Raw genomic sequence first — 17,363 nt, 5'->3', positions numbered from 1 at the left:
CTACTTTAGCCTGGATACACACCTTTCAATTTAAATTTTAAAATAATTTATTTATTTGGCTTTTATCTTTGGAAACAATATTAACCTGAAATTTCAGCCCAGGATAGCAATTTCTGTCATGAGTGAGATGAAGTCTGATGTATTGTCACTCAAATGGGTTATGATGTGAACATTATATAAATCAGAGGAAAGCCTACCAGTCTTCCAGTGAGGTATAAAATTCAGTTTTTCAAATCTAGAAGGCCATGAGAGCCTAACACTGGAAACTATGGAGTTCATTTATACTGCACACTAAAATACAGCATTAAAAATATAATACCCATTCCAATAATAAGTTTACACATATTAGTGAATGTCAAAACTGTACTTGTAATGCAGGATGGTTGAATATGGGCATTGCTACAATATTTAGTTATAGGACTGCATAGTACTATTTTCACAGGACTCCTGTTTCAAGTTCCCTTCATGGTCCTCTGGCATTCAACATCCAGTCCAAAAAGTTAGCCCTGCACTGGACTCACAGTCAAACAACTGGGTCATCTCACAACCCTATTCTATATCCCAGTTCCCAAGATCTCTATTTTCCTCCTTACTGACAAATACTTCAAGTCTCAATCTGGTTCACCAAACCGTCGTAACACACTCTTCCTGCAAACACCTCTGGCCACCCATGTACTGAAAACAGAGAGCTTTGTCCCTTGCACAGCTTGAGCAAGGATGCCTGGAAATGACAGTGCTGAGCTCTCATCACATGCACTCCTGGTACCAGTCCCTGACTTGATTTACTCCAAAGAAAAGCCCAGCACCCTTCAAGCTGAAATCTCCATCAGTACATGTAGCAGCCTTTTAGAGCTGTGACTTCAGAAATCTCACAAGCTTCTAGCCAGTGTTTGCAGATTGAGATATTTTCTTTCTGGTTCTTTTTTTCATCTTTGCCATTCTTTTTTTTTAAAAAAAATAGTCTTAAGTTGTTCAGGATGCAGTTCCACGTCAACAACAAAGAGCACAGGCTGGACACTTCAGTCAGCCCTTCCAGATTTTATGTTTCTCTTTCAGATCATTAAAATTTCACACAAAAGAGGTAACCAGAACATTTTGATATGGACAGAATCATGTGTTTTCTCCTAATTTAGTTCTTGGAAATAGTAATTTTGACTGAAATTTTCCATAAAGATTCAGCCTGAAGCAGATTACCCAGTATGCAAAATTTCAGGCCAAATAGTTAAAGTTTGGCAAAATTATGAGCTACAAAAATGATTTTGTAATGGAATTTCTGGGCAATTTTAGTAGATGGTGCCACCAGTCCAATCTACCACACATACAAAAAGTACTTACAATTTTATGATTTTTCTGGAAATCACTAACATTTTTTTTCACCCTAGAAATAGCTTGGTAAAAATTTTCTGATGAATACTTCAAATGAATGCTGAGCATAACTAAATACATCATTTAAAGTTCGAGTTTCAAAGAAGCAATACAAGGATGTCTTACAGCAAAGAGCAGTTGAGGGACTGTACATGCAAATGCATATATTCACAAGCACTTCCATGTCCTTTACCTTGTGACAAAGAAACCCATAAAAGAATAAATTACTTTTGCTGCAATTCCAAAAACAACAGAAGTTTTAATGCTACTGTCAGAGGCAACTGGACTAGAGATAGCACTGAACATTGTTTGCACTCATACGAAGATGCCAGTGACAACTTCCATGCTACTTCAAGACATGTTTGCATAAATACCATTCCAATATTAGCAGCATTAAGTTTGAAATTAAAATCTTTGTTCATACATACATGCACCCACTAAACAGAGCCTTTATGCTCATGTGTGAAGGAGCATCTCTGTGTGGCAGATTTGAGAATACTATTTTTAAAATACCACTCAGCTTCTCAAACAGAAGAGTTTATTCAGGCCTAAGATTATACCTTTACTTTATGATGTCCTTAAAATGGAATTTTCTTGATAAACTCAGTACATTAGTGGTTAATTTAATATGATCCTAATATCCTTAGTCCTAATATTCTGTATTTTCAGCACTTGTCAGTAAGCTAATGTTTTTAGTTTTGGAGAATTCCAGGCATCTTTAAATTATTCAATATAAAGTCAGTGTACTGAAAATAACGTGAATAATTTTGAATTCCTTGAAAATGAAATCTATGGTGTAAGACCAAAGCCAATGCATACTTATTATTCCAGTTGTGAACCTTGAGCAAGCTGTACTGCTTATATTGCTTTCTGATGTCATGGAAGAGAAGAAAAGAAATGTCTTTTCTTCTCTTCCATGACATCAGATCAACTGATGCCACATTCCCCTACCAAACAGCAACTGAATCAAGAAACTTGGTTTGGTTTGCAAAGGTCAGGTGGCACTCAGACAAAGCAAGCTTCCACTTACTGAGCACGTGCAATGACACTGGCCCAATTAATTATGTTCACTAGTGGTTCATGAAGCCAGCCAGTAACAAATAAAATGTTATTTTATGCATTATTTTCTACATTTAAAATAGCTAAAGCTTTAAAGTAGCTAAAGTTTATTGCAATCTACACAAAAGGAGTTTGGGAGTTTCAAAAGGTCAGTTGTTAAACAAGATGGAATAGGCAGAAGGAGCCAAACTAGGCATAATTTTGTTCTGCATCCTGTGAACAGCTAAACCACCTCAGTTTCCATTCCCACATTTTCTTTTCCATTGTAGAACCACTTTAACCCATTCTTTGCTAATGCCTCCCAGCAGAAATTGTTCTCACATTCTCGAGAGACAGAGCTATACTTGAAGAATGCCAAGCAGCAATGTGTCTACACACACACACTGGCAGCACCTGACCCAGACGCCACTGCCAAGGCATCTCAACATGACAATGTTGAGTCAATGTTGTACCATTTGAAAAAGAAACAGATCTTTAACCTGGCAGTGCCACTGAGAATCAGCTTGTGTTTGTTAAAAATGGTAGGAATTTTGTCATTTGCTCCACAGAAACAACATGCCATAAACATTTTAAGCTGAAGGAAAATGCTGAGGTATCCATCAAAAAAGGATCAGAAAAACTACAACATGCTTTGAAGTTAAACTGGCTGTCATGGACAAATAAGTGAGGAGTAGTCACAGGAACCTCACCCAGGAACATTTTGTCCTCTACTGTTTCAGGTGATAAAAAAAATGGGGTCCAGACAAGAGACCAGAAACTGATGTAGATGAAGAAGGATTAGCAGTGCATGATCTTACTTAGCCATATTTAAAAGACGGGGTTTGCTAGCATAAAGCACGCAAGCAAGCACGGATGGCACTGAGGGATGATTGAGAGGTTCCAGTGGGTCTTTCAGGTCAAATACATGCACAGAAACCTTCCAGCAGAGAGCAGTGTATACACTGAAAGAGTAGTGAGACAGCTACAGCTGGGTACAGCTCCCATTCTGCTTTATAAATCAACAGCTTGAGTCCTGCAGAGGGAAAAAAACTAGTCTCTCAAAAGAACTGCAGCACTAAACATTTCCTGCTCTTTCCAAGAAGATGAACCTTCAGAATAACAATTTTGTAATCTGAGATAATTTGATACATTAAGATTCACTTAAATAATTTATATGCCTAATAATTATTGAAATTATTGAAATTATTGAAAAGGGGATTACGGTATATCTGCATTACATAAAGCAGTGTCATATTTGAGATATCCGTATTATCACCATCCACCATGCACAGTGCATTCCTATCTTGCCCTCAAAACACAGCAGCTTTCTGGTCATGCTGACTGTGATCCTTGGTCTAGCAAATTCTGTCTAGTCCAGGGATTCTCAGAGTAGTACCCAATCTACTTTTCTGTGTCCCTATCTGTTCCTCACCAATAATTTATTGATGAATGAGTTTTCAAAATTTACATTAGAAAAGTAGTATAACAGATTTTGACAGGGTGCTGTGGAAATTATATAAACAAAAGAAAACACTGGAAGGCAATATCAGTCAGGAAAGGTAGTATCAGACAGGAAAGGGATCAAGGGCTAAACGAGTGAGCTTTAAAGGCTTCTCCAGCCAAGACAATTACTGTCATCTTGAAACTGCATGTCTTGGCTTGTAGTAATTAGAATTGTATCTCCAAAAAAGTACTAGTTGCATCTGTGACCTGAAAGCCTGGTTATTTTGGGAGATACATATTTTTTGAAGTTTTCATTTTTTTGTCAGTAGCTTCGCAATTGCTGCTGCTAAAAGCACAACTTTCAAACAAAATTCCCACTGACTGGCATTCTTGTTGGCACTTTTAGTGAAACAACTCAGTATTGAAATCCACTTCTGAGGCTTGTGAGAGTTGCTAGTTATAATCTTTTTTGTGCAGATCTCAAAAGTCAATCTACATCCAGTGATATATCAAAGCAATCAGAGCTGCCTACTGTAATTATTAGGGGCACCTAGAAATAGAAGCAAAAAAAAGCGGCAGTTTCCAAAGACTAGAATCAAAGAGAATTCCTAGAACCCTAGAATTCCTCTTCTCAGAGAAGTAGCTCCTGTGTAGCAAGATGGGATGTGAGTCCTCATTAGAAGAGAGAAAACTGCCTTCTGCCTTGTCTTCTAAAGACATTATTCCTAAATGATTTTTTTTATTTTAAGTATCTCAAATTAGCATCCATCTTATTTAACATTGATAGTCTTTTTGGAAACAAGGAAAGCATATTTTTGTTATTGGTGTGCTTTCTGAAGAATTAATTTCATTGTCACCACCAGTGAGAGCCTAGTGAAAGGGCTGTTTGTGTTGGAACTAACTTTCAATCTCTGCAGAAGTCTGTAAAAGCAAAGACCTTGAACCACCATGAACTCTTGGCAGTTATACACTCCTTTAAAACTGCTCATTGTGACAAACTTAGCTTCATGATTCAGTCTGTTAATATTTCCATAAGAAATGAAAAATTAATCTATATCTAAACATAGTGAGTGCCTTTCTGAGAAACTGAGAGGGAGAATATACAGGGAGAAAAAAACTCGAGGCTGAGTTTTTTGCTTTGAATTGGTACAATGGAAAATGTTATTCCCCAGTCACCTTCTTGACTCCTATTTATTACACAATATCCTCTTGCTTTCCAGTTCAGCTCATGCAGGCTTTCATGTTTTTGCTGAACAATTTCTATGATACCGTAGGCCAAAAAGTTAGATCTCCTTTTTTTATCATCTAGCCAAGTTCAGGCCAGACCCTCAGCTGGAAAAAAACACAAATTCTCAGAAGGTTCAGTATCACAGAAATTACACTTCCTGTCTGCCTACTGATCAGAAAAATGCCACGTCTTTAGCCATATTCATATATTTTCTTAATTTTCTAACAATGAAACATGAGAAATCCATATCCTCAGGTTTTGTTCTTGAACATTAGAAGTCTCATAAACCATGAGTTTCTGATGTTTGTTTGTCACAATCTTTTCTCAAGCTACATTATTCCTGGACAAAACTGAATCACTTTTTCCAGGGCAGTTGGCACTCAATAATTCTGAGGACAGTTCAGTAGGAGTCACAGGAAGAAGGGTTCCATGACCTGGCTGAACTCTACAGAAGGCTCTATGTCACTTAAACATTTCAGATTATGATCTGATAGACATGTTTCTTTTCTGAGATTTCAAAAAGACCTGAAAGTTTTGATTGGAAGGCTTAACCAAACTGATTTTTTTTTCTTAATCCAGTTATTTTTCATAATATATTTTCTATACATTAAAGAGAAAAAAGGTAGAGTTTCTTGAGACAGTGGAGATTAAAGAAAAGTTAAAAGAAATTGACATCCTCCCTGAAGGAAGGCTGCCTGAAGGTTACCATACTTGCTTTAAAGTCTAAGATACCAGCACTAGCATTAATCAGGAATTATGCATGACACCAACAGAAAGAGGATATTCATTCCTAAAGAGACTCAAGAAGAGCCATAGCTTGAGTTTGTGACTTGTGTGTGTTTACGTGTATGAATGAGAAGACATATAATATTCAATTTGTTTATTATTAAAATAAATCTGGAAAGGATCTATGAACATATAGATTTTGGACAGGAGGAATCATGTGCTTATAGTAACAATAAACAACACCACTTGTTTCTCTTCTTGTGATGTTGATCTGGGGATTTTGAAAAGGCTGACATGGTCTAATTTTCCTCAGGTAGCAAGAGACTCATCCAGCTCCTTCTCCAGCAGTAATATCACCATATTACTAAAAAATTAGCCAGCATACAGGCATTCCCGTACTATGGTATAGTCACATTCAGAAACCCTTCCAACAGCCTATGAAACCTGACATAAAATTTTCTGACCAGAATAGAATTAAAATGTATTGAATTTTATCAAAAGCACTGAATCAAAACATCGGCAATTGCACAGGTGTTCTTCATTCACTCCAGGAAGGGAGACAGCTAGGCACAAATAGGTCTAAGAACTGATAGTGAATTACTGGCTGCTCAGAAGTTGATGGGAAAATCCTACTAAACTTCAGAAGGAGCAGGATTTCTTCCCAACGTTATGAGGGTTCATTAGGGGAACAGCCTTATTACTGTATTTCTTCAGAGACTAACCTGCACTTTTTGTTCTAGTGTGTGTAGAACTCAGAAGCAGTTTTCCTGCTGACTCAGACTGTTGGATGTTGAGGTTGTCTAAGGTAAAATCACTTCTAATTTCAGGTAATGTAATTTCATTTTTGCAGTTCAGATTGCTGTCAAGTCATACGGCAATCTTTCTTTTATGCAAATGTTTTTCATGTTTGAGAATGCCCCACCAAGAAGTATTAAAGGGGCTCAGCTAAAAAGGGGTTGGATTTGATTCTTTGTTTCTGCATTAGCTGGCACATTGGGGTTAAGAAGTAGTGTAATTCTAGTCAGAAAAGCTAATGAGAAGACAGTAATGCAGTTGGCAAGGTGTTTGCTGCTTTTGTAGGAAAGAAATGTAATAAAACCCCCCACAATTTGCAGTCTGCAGCTCCTTCACCTTAATGAAACACCTTCTGTACGGATGGACAATTTTCCTTTTAGGAAAAATACTTCATGGAGACTTTGTTGCCAGCTACAGTAAACATAGATAATTGGCTCTATAAACACTGTCCTCTGCAGAGGTAAAGATTTCCTCTACCGTGGGATTCCTGAGAGCCAAGATTTAATTTGAAGGGATCGGCCTGATCTTGCATTCTGAAGCTTCTTTCTTTGCTGTTCTGAAAAGGAACAACATCTTCCCTTATCTAACAGACATATTTACAAAAAAGACATCTCCCAGTTCCAAGATATATGTTCCCTGTCAGCCACAGTGAGATGATTTCAATCAGTGAGAAAGATTTCAGTCTATCTGGTTTGCTGTCCATCCACTCTGCATTCTGCACCACATCAGAGCCACAAGGGCTATGCTATCTAAGACTTCTTACTGGAAACATTTTCCACAGAAATAAAGGCTTTACTTCTGCCAACTTTAGGTAGAAGAGAAAAAAAAAGTTTGGAAAACAGACCTTTTACTTTGTCTGTTTTCCCATTCCTTAGGAAATGCTTCTAGTAGTTCAAATTTCTAAGGACCTATGAGAGAAAGAGCACTTTTAAGTGAAGGGGGAAGAAAAAAGATGCTTGTGACTTGTATTTTTTTCCATAAAGACAAACAGTAATGCATGCTGAATTACCATCTAATGAAATCTGGTGCACCTCCATTATATAATATTTGATAGCCTGTCAGAAAAGAAAAAAGTTCTAAAAATTAAAAAAATAAAGAGAGGAAGAAAAAGGATCTTTTCAGTTTAAAGTTGAAACCATGACAACATTCCATTTCAGCATGACTAGCACAAGTTCTGCAGGACTTATTGTCCTATATGGTACAAAGGTTTTTCTACTTTTAGTTTTGCCACATTTGAAAATGACTAGGAATAGATGTTTGTATGCAAAATAAATGTATATTTTACAGTTGATATTAAACAGTGCTTTAAATTTCACCTTCTAATTATTCTAAAGCATGCAGTTGTCTGTGAAGACTCTAAGTCTATGCAAGCAGCCATATTTTAGGAAACTTCCACATAAATTAGCTTTTTATTGATCTCAGTGTGCCTAAAGATTAGCAGAAAGGAGGAAGTACAGTAAATAACTCTGTTCTGATCAAATAATTGGTCATTTAATATTAAACAATGTTGAAACTATGATTCTTGACAGAGAGGATGCTGTTTCAGGCAACAGAAGACAATACTTTTCACTGTTGTTGTAGGGGAAAAGTTTGAGGACAGGATTTGCCTAACACTTTCTGATACCCTAAAAGGAACAGAATTAATAGAAAGACTCAAGGGTACACTAGCAGAACCCACCTGTATTCCATCAGCAGCTCATCTCTATTGCTCATGAGGAGAAGAAATTTTACATGAACATGTGAAATGCATCTACAGAAGAACACCAAAGGCCATTACTGAGCTGACTGATAGCTGGGCTATGGCATAGCCATTGCCTTTGCAAGTCTTTCTTTTCTTAAGTTTAATCGCTCCAAATTACTGGAAAAGTAGTTGACTGAGCAGGCAGTAGGACACAACACGGAGCACTCTGTCCCTCTGTCCTTAGCATAAACAGTTATATCTTTCTGATTGCACAGGATATTTGAGGGAGAGCCAGGTCTCCTCATCTCTTATGAATGAGCTTTTCCTTAAGGCTGATAAAAATGTTGAAGCCACATGAAAGAAGATAAAGCCCTTAACTTAAGAAACAAACACTTCTGTCTTTCACCATTAGCAGACCTATGAGAATATTGGCCTATGAGCTCATGAAAGAAGAACTCTGAAAACAGGAGGTCGACTCAGTGTTTGTTGTTTCCTGCCTCTGAACTCTTCTGTTGTAGCTAACTATTGCTTCTTGATGATTTCCTGACCTGCCCTAACCTAACTCCCCTGCCCACTCTCCCTGTCAGACCTCCTCCCCCTCAATTCTTTGTCAAACTGAACTGTCATAAAACATCCTCGATTTCTCCTATTGCTCCCAGGGTTTAGTGAAGCCATGAATTTTAGGCTGAACAACCACTAACTTGACCCAAATCAGTTAATATATTGACTTGGGAAATTAATGATACGTGTAATATTCACCATCCCTTTACCTGTTTGGGTTTTTTTTTCTTTTTAAAAGGCTGCCAAGTGGCTGTTTCTCAGTAATGGCAGAGATGTTGATTTCTTCATCAACTGTGTCTTAACCTTTATTTTAGTTAAGTAAAACAGTAGGATTATAAAATTTTTATGGCTTGTCTTCAAAATGCTCCCAGTCAATGGAAGACAATTTCAGCCATGCAATGGCAATTTGTTGTCTACTGTAAAAAGATTGTGTCACAGAGTCTCATTTCTAAATAAAAACACATCCCACACAACTCACCAGAGTGTTGCTGTACAGGTAGTGTATATCATGTGTTCCCTAGGTTGGTTTAGTTTATCAAGAAAGTATGTGAGCATTATGATTAAGTCTGTTTGGTGTTGTCTGTGTTTTGAAGCAGAACTTCTGGTTTCTGGCTACTACTGCAATGTTTTTGAATTGCTCCATATTCATTGTCTCTATGGGTCATTCTGTAGCTTTCTTCTCAAGGTCCCTTGACTTAGGTCCTTAATATGGAACAGTCCTCAACTTTGTCCATTTTCATTTTTCCAGAACCTCACGCTGGAGAACAAGTTCATGGTTATATGGGCAAGTGGAGAAAAAGAAGTGGGGATTTTCTGTCTGCAAGATAGGGAGTTTGTCTCTAATTTTCCAAAGCTGTCTCATTAATACAAATATAGTTAAGCTTGTATTTCGCTTTGACATCTGCTACTTCTGTTTAGATCCAATGTGTGGTTTGTGTGTCTAATATTTCTATTTCAGTTTCTCTAATAAGAGGTACTTTCACTACTTACAAATCTGGTCTTGCTTAAGGCCTTGGACTTTAATAGCTACACCAATAGTACCTTTAAATACAATAACCTGTCAGAAATTACTGTTGCATCGTCTCCACATATCAAACCAAAAATTTAAAAAAACATGTTGTTATGGTGAAAAAACAGCTCATGAATTCACACAATCCTATGTTGCACCTCCACTTAAAATGAAAATTGCAAAGTGACCTACTGGCTTCATTGCAGAAAGAGAATTGCATGGGTGAGTCATGCCCAAAAATGCAACACCACAACACTGACAAAAATAGGTGCATGACAATCCCATTCCTGCACTGCGACATACATAATTTTCTGGTAATTCATTGCCAGCCATTAGAACAAATCTACTGCTTTAAGTGAATCTTGTCTATGAGACATAACTGTACATAAAAAGCAGCTTCTCAGTCATCAGAATAGTTGACTGTCTGCATTCAGCATCTGAGCTGCTTCATTCCCAGACAAAAATGGTATCTGACTACGCTTAGCTTCATTTAGCACTGCAGCGTTAATACAGAGATGAGGACTCCTTTCTTGTTGCATTGTTTTTGGAATATGTAAAGTGGTGATTTAGCAGGGCTTTGCAGTCTCCCATAGCTCCCTTTTAGAGATGTATGGTTCAGATGAGTAAACTACCACCAGACATCATGGATGGCAATCTGAACAGGAGCCAGCAGCAAATCAACACCATCCTGGACTTATCAGCAAGAATGTGCAACACTCAGTAAAAGGGATTATTCCTCTCTATTTGACACTGAAATTGGGTTTGGAGCCCTATACCCAGTTGTGATCTTCCTTGTACCTGTTGAAGTTAAGTCTGTTGTAAGACCACCAAGATTATCAGAAGATCTGGGAAGTACAGAGAAAATCAGAGACAACTTTTCCTCAGCCTGAAGATCAAAGGGGAACTCTAATTGTATTCTGCTTGCAGGGGAATGGAATGATTATTGAGAAGATGGAGCCAAATTTTTCTCAGAGGTGTATACATTTGTCAGAGAGATGCAATGAACACAAATTTCAGCACAGGAAATTCTCTATACAATCAAGGGGAAAAAACTCTTCTCAGTGAATGTGATAAAGTGCAGAAACAGGTTGCTCAGATAGGTTGTGGGATCTCCACCCTTATACACCTTAAAAGTTCAACTGCATATGACACTGGACAATCTGCCCTAACAAGTTTTGAGTTGCTTTGAGAAGCAATCTCAGAGAGAGATTCCAATGTAAATTACTAAATGATTCAACAAGTTAAGATACATTCTTCTCTTCTGCATCTCCTATTGACTATTATAAATTACTTCTACTTAAGCTGCTGACTCTTGTGGCTCCCATTTGGAGGAAGTGATACAGATTTTACAGAGCAATGCAGACATCTATGTTTTATAATATTGGAACTCTTGAAAACCGACCTCCAAGTTTCATAACATTCAAGGTTTCTGAGAAACTATATAAAATGTGCCATAACCCCTGGTATCCTAAACAAAAGTAATTAAATCAATTCTACTATATTGTAGCCTAAGTACATGGATTCACAACACAAGGGTTGTAGAATCACAACCAGTAGCATAATTTAATTATCAGCACCAATGCTGAGACTAATTTGTATTTTTCTGGCCATATACCCTATGGTAACCAGAACTTGGAGATTTAAAGCAGCCACAATGGTGGAAATGGGAAGAAAGAGAACACCTTTTAGTTTAAAAACACAACTTGAGGGTGTTTTCTGTTAATTAAGAAATTGTTGTGGTTTTATCTGTGGTTTATCTTCTGTTTTCTTGGTTACAAAATTTACTTGCTACAAAGTTTTGGCAACTAAAGTCAAGCCAGAAGTTATCTTTAAAATGTTAAATATAACACATGAAACCAGATTCTGGAAGTATTAGTTATTCTGAGTGGAGTCTAGATAGAGCAATTAGAATTGAAGGCGTGCCTCAACGAGGAAGGTACAGTTCAGTTTGAGCCACAGGGGAAAAATGAAGTTCAAAAAGACCTACAAAGTGAAAGAAGTAAAATCTTGGCTAATCAGCTTTACACTGTATAGCAGCTCATACTTTGGGGAGCATATGTAGTTTGTGTTTTGGTTCAGGACTGCTACCTTTCACCAAAATAGCTACATTTTAAGTCAGCTTCCCTTCCCACCCTTTTCTGCATCTTTTGATTGCAGGGAGTACCTAAAGAAAAACATTACCTATCAAGATGTTACAAAATTTATAAAAAAAAACAGCCTTGTTTTTTTTAAAATTATTTTGTGGTTTTTTTCTCAATTAATAGATGAAATAGATGTATTTAGATTTAACATACAAACCAGAACACTCTAGCAAGTTAATTTTAAAAAGAGAGGGATATTTTGTCAGCACATTTTAAACACTAAACTGAGTAGACTTTTGGCTGGGTGCCATTCAGACATGTAAAGGCAATGAGACTGAAATAAATAAGCTTAATTATTTTATCAGTCATTTTATGTTGCAGCATGTTTGAAAATACTGAAGGAAAGTAGATTACTGACTCTTTTCATCTATCTGCTTATAAAATAATTGCCACATCAACAAAATTAAATGAAGGTTTCATCTTAGAAATCTGTGTTAACCCCACCATTTATCCACTGCTATTCTTAACAAGATCAACAGTGATTCATAGCTATTTTCCTCCTCAGAATTAGAAGGGGAATCCATGTACAGCACTTGTGCACAACTGGAGATCTCATGGTCAGTTTTTAATTCTTGGTTAGTTAATTCTTGGTTAATTCTTGGTTCTCTGTGTTGCTCACACCAATAAGAATATATCATTTGAATCCATACTAAGCAAACTTTGAAAGAATATCAGACCAGTTCTGTTAATTAAATGTGAAGGTGACTATGAATCAAATGGCCATCTTATACAACTTCTCCATCACATATTAATACCACAAGACTGGAGATTTTCTCACAAGAATATTGAACCCTGACTGATGTTTAAACTGCTGCATCTGCATTGCTTTGTAAACTGTGCCAAGGGGTGGACCAAAGACTGCAATAAATGTCTCTGTATGATGTTTACCTGACTCAAGGTAGACCATGCTTATATTCCAGAGAGAAGGTAGGAAAGCCACAAATTAAATTAGAGCCCTGCCAAAACACAGCTGTAAGAGCTGTCCTGTCAGTTTTTGCAACAGTAAGCTCAAGCAGAGGTGCTAACGATGGTTATGCCCCACAGAATACTTGAAGTCCATTCTAAACTTGGGCGTTGCTTAAATTTTAGACAATCTAAGCTGAAGCTAAATGCAGACTGTTGTCCCAGACATCAGGCTACAAGAGTACCAACCATCCTAAAATTCATACTGCAGCTATAGTATAGACACAACCTCTGATGTTTGAATATGGGCCAAAAAAGAGAGGAGTAAACCATTTATTTGCCCAGAATTTATTGAAACATCACAGAACAAAATAAAGACAACTTGGACCTTCATTTTTCATGTTTTCTGCTCTCCTCATTCTTGCACCTATGGGGCTTTTTAATGCTTTTCCTTCAGTTGACAATATAATTTTATTTAAGCTCATACATTTATTTACTTTGTGTAATAAATTATAAGTAACTTAATGGACTGATTCTACTTTCATTTAGTTTGACTTGACATTAATGACTCAGTAAGTACAGAGCAGAGAAAGCTAATTAAAGATGATGCCTAGACATTTGCTATTGCTTAAACTGCACAGTGGATCTGGATTTTCACCCAGACAAAATAAACTTCCATTTTCTTTTGGTAGCTTGCTATATCCTCTTTCACTGATGCAAATGACTCTATGGGATGACAGCATGTTGGACCCACTCAGGCTGGGAATGACAAAAGAGAGTTCTCTTGGGCAGTCTCCTGCTCAAAGCAAATCAACATTGGATTCAAATCAGGCTCTTCAGTTCCTCAGTCTCTCTAGTTTACCATTTCCAATGAAAAATTATCCCAAGGGGGACAATATTTCCTTGTATCTAGTTGGAATCTTCCCTATTTCTATTTGTTGCCATTGCTGCTTGTTCTCCCCCTGTGCAGCTCAGCCTTGTTCTGTCTTCACAGTAACTTCCTTGTAGGTTAGAAGCCAGCTGTGCAGGCTGAACCAGCCCAGAGCCCTCAGCCTTGGTGAGCTGAGCTTGCTGCCATTTATGTCTTTCCTGTATTGGAGGCCCACAAAGGGATGCACTTTCCACACTGTTCCAGATGTGAGGTAATGAGTGTTGACAAAAGGAGTATAATCCTTTCCTGTGGCTCTGCTCCTATTCATAAAGCACAGTACATGGTAAGTTTTCACCTGACAAAAAGGACAAGCCTCTAACTCACAAAGGCCAAATCTACATAAGGTGTTTGTGTGCACAGCTCCAACATGTGAAATCATTCACATGCATATACCTGTTCTTAACCAGAAGGAATTGAAACTTTCAACATGATACCTTTTTTCATTTGATAGGAGTAAATTAAAACCTTTTCAAACTCATAGTTCTAAGAAGCAGCACTAATGTACTGCAATTGGCTCTGTTTTATAGAGTTTTCTAATTTTTTGCTAATTAAAGTCATAGTTTTCCAGACATGCTACAATATAAGTCATTAATGCAGGGGAGACATGGACTTTGTTTGGCAAGTCTCAGAGTGTAAAACTCTTTAACTGTATTTTACACCTACAGTTTTCAAGCCTTGGCAAACAGCTTAAAACTGAGAGATCTGAAAGCAGGTAAAATTTCTGGCATTAGACTAGAGTGCAGTGTTTAAAGCTTAGATCCACCAGCAAGCTGAAACATGGTTTAAGGAGGTTAACTTTGTTGTTTTTTCTTACAATGCCCTATAGAGCACATGCCAATGCATATAGAGTCTGATTCTGCTGTCAGCTATACTAAAGTAAATTCAGAAGTACTTCAATGAAGTTCACTGAATTGAGCTATATTCTTATTTATGTTCAGAAGAAAAATGCTCCTTTATTTCTAAAACAAGCTTGTCAAAAAGTGTTATGAACACACAGCCTTTCAAAGCCTAGAGGTTTATCAAAAGGTAGGTCCTGCAGAGTGCTACAAGAGTTCCTTGGTCAGGGCCTAGACGCTAGATTTTCCAGTTGCCATCTGTGAGTTAGGGCAAAACAATTATCCCTGTTCAGAAATTCAGACAGCTTTGGCTGTAGAATGATGTACCACAGTTTGAGCCCTTCTCATATAGGATCTGACATGTGAGGAGCTGGCTGGGAGCATTCACAGAGGCAGACACCAGCAGCTACAGACCCCAACTCAGCAGGTCAAACTTCTTATGTTGTAGAGACTTTATCATGCCTCTGACTCCTGAATTTTCTCCTCTGGAGATAAATTGTCTCAATTGCGCTGTATTTCTGTCTCTGTATCTCCCATAAGAAGGTTTGTAACCACAGTGCTTTGTAGCTTGTGTAGTTGTGGCTGTACTAACTGTAAAAAGGTGAAGTAGAAGGGATGCAGTTAAACTGAACACCCAGAGACAAAAATACCCCATGTTTTAGGAAGAAAGAAGGGCCTTTGATTGAAAGAAGCAGCTGACTGTAGCTGCTTTGCCTGTATGTATTTGGTCTGTTGCCTGCTCAGATCTGGTCCAGCAGCACTTAGTAAAACTCTGTGCTGTCTCACACCCAACCACTCATGAGCCCCTGTGTGATTCATTAACACTCCTGACAAGCTGGGGGCTCCTCGCTGTCTTGGCCTATCACTTTCTGTTTCTTCCTACCCATGAGGACATTGTGCCACACTAGTCTCCCCCACCCTGAGATGTCCCACTATTCTTATCCCACTACTGAGCATCATATACACAGCATATAGAGAGATGAGGCCAATCACAAAGAGGTGTCTCTTTTGAACCTGTTTTAGGCAATGCACTGTCATGATTACTGTTACAAAAGTTTCAGCCCAGGAGAAAAGGACAGCTAGGAAATCACAAACAGATGATAAAAGAGAAGACAGGGATGCCAGGGTGAAGATTGATGCACAATCTCTGTCAGAGGTACTTTGCACTGAATCCACTTTGTCCCAAATACTGTTCACTGTCTTGCAACAACCCAGGTGGCAAACACTGGAACCTTTTGCCCAAGGGCACACAAGCCTACGCTACCTGGATAGTGCACTCATCCTCAGACTGCAGGCTGAGCTGGGCTGGGCCAGGGAATGTGAAGACTCTCCAAATACACTAAAATGAACTTAGGCTTTTAAACAGCCAAGAATGAAGGATTTGCTATCCAGCCCAGCCACTGAGAAGGGTGAAGAGTTTGGTGTACAAGCCTCTGTGCCTAAGATTTCTACCTGCAGATGATCCTCAGTATCCATCTGCATTAGCAGACCAGCAAGAAGGAAGCAGATCCCAGGGCACTCTCTTGGATGAGTAGCCAAACCCTAGGCTAAGAAGTACACTCCTTTTAATGCTTCCTTTCTCTCTGTTTACATTGTTCACTGCACAACAGAAATGAGGCAACAAATGGGGCAGAGCTCACTTTTGGAGTGATTCACTATCCTATCCAGGCAACATTCTCACAGATCTTTCCATTTTGATAGTCAAAAAAATTCATCCAATATAATATACTACTTAGAACTATATCACATTGAGTTGCACAGCATATTGATAGATTTGTCAATAATAGCAAGAATTATTTATTTTGTTTTTAAATAGACTGATACAGGAGGGGCTGTTTTTGATAGCTTCTCATTTAAGCCAAAGTGTTAAACTGGCCTGAAGGCTTTAACAAGAAGCAGCATTAGTGAACCTGCCTTACTTTTAAGGACAGGCAGAAGCTGCACACGTGGCTGCCTGCATTAAAGGGCATATGGCTCTGAACTCTGGTCCAAGAAAAGTCCAGCTTAGACAATTGCCATTAATTAACCTCCGTTGCTGTTAGACAGCTGAGCTCATCTAAAACATTTGTGCAATCAAAACACCTCCAGAGGTGGTTCAGCTTCTTCATCTCCCTTCATCAGGTAAGGACCTGTTTGTAGGTGCAGTGTCCTGACCTACTCTTTGTGCCGGCTCTGACTTATTGTTGAGTCAGTCCAGCTAATAAAACCAATGAAAAAATTTTCATTCTTTTGCTGGATGACTTTTATGTCCCTTCAGAAGCTGAATTAACTTTTCACTGGGGATCCAGTGAAAGACAGAGCTGACACAAGTGAGAAATTATGCATGTAGCTGGACATGGAGGAAGGAGTAGTGCAGAAAATGGAATAAATTGGTGCTTTGGAATAACCTCAGCTTCAATAAAAGGCTGCATGCAATTGGGTGCTTAACTTGAGAGCTTTTAAATAAATAAAGTAGTGCATCACAGTCTTTCTGAATGAAAGGTGTATAATCAATCATCACCAAAACCACCAGGCCAGAATAAGCAACAAAGATGTTTCAGCAAGATCTAATGCAACAAATTCAGTGATGTAGGGATTCATGTAAAAGAGAGACCTAAGGGAGTTTGTACATACCCCATGCCTCCAGACTTCTTTCATTTTACCTTGGTAGGAGATACTATAGAGAAAACCCCAATCTTTTCAAGATGAAATTAAATAACTGCTTAA

This window comes from Parus major, chromosome 5 (assembly GCF_001522545.3).
Source record: "Parus major isolate Abel chromosome 5, Parus_major1.1, whole genome shotgun sequence".
Classification (NCBI taxonomy): domain Eukaryota; kingdom Metazoa; phylum Chordata; class Aves; order Passeriformes; family Paridae; genus Parus; species Parus major.
This window is presented reverse-complemented; position numbering follows the sequence as displayed.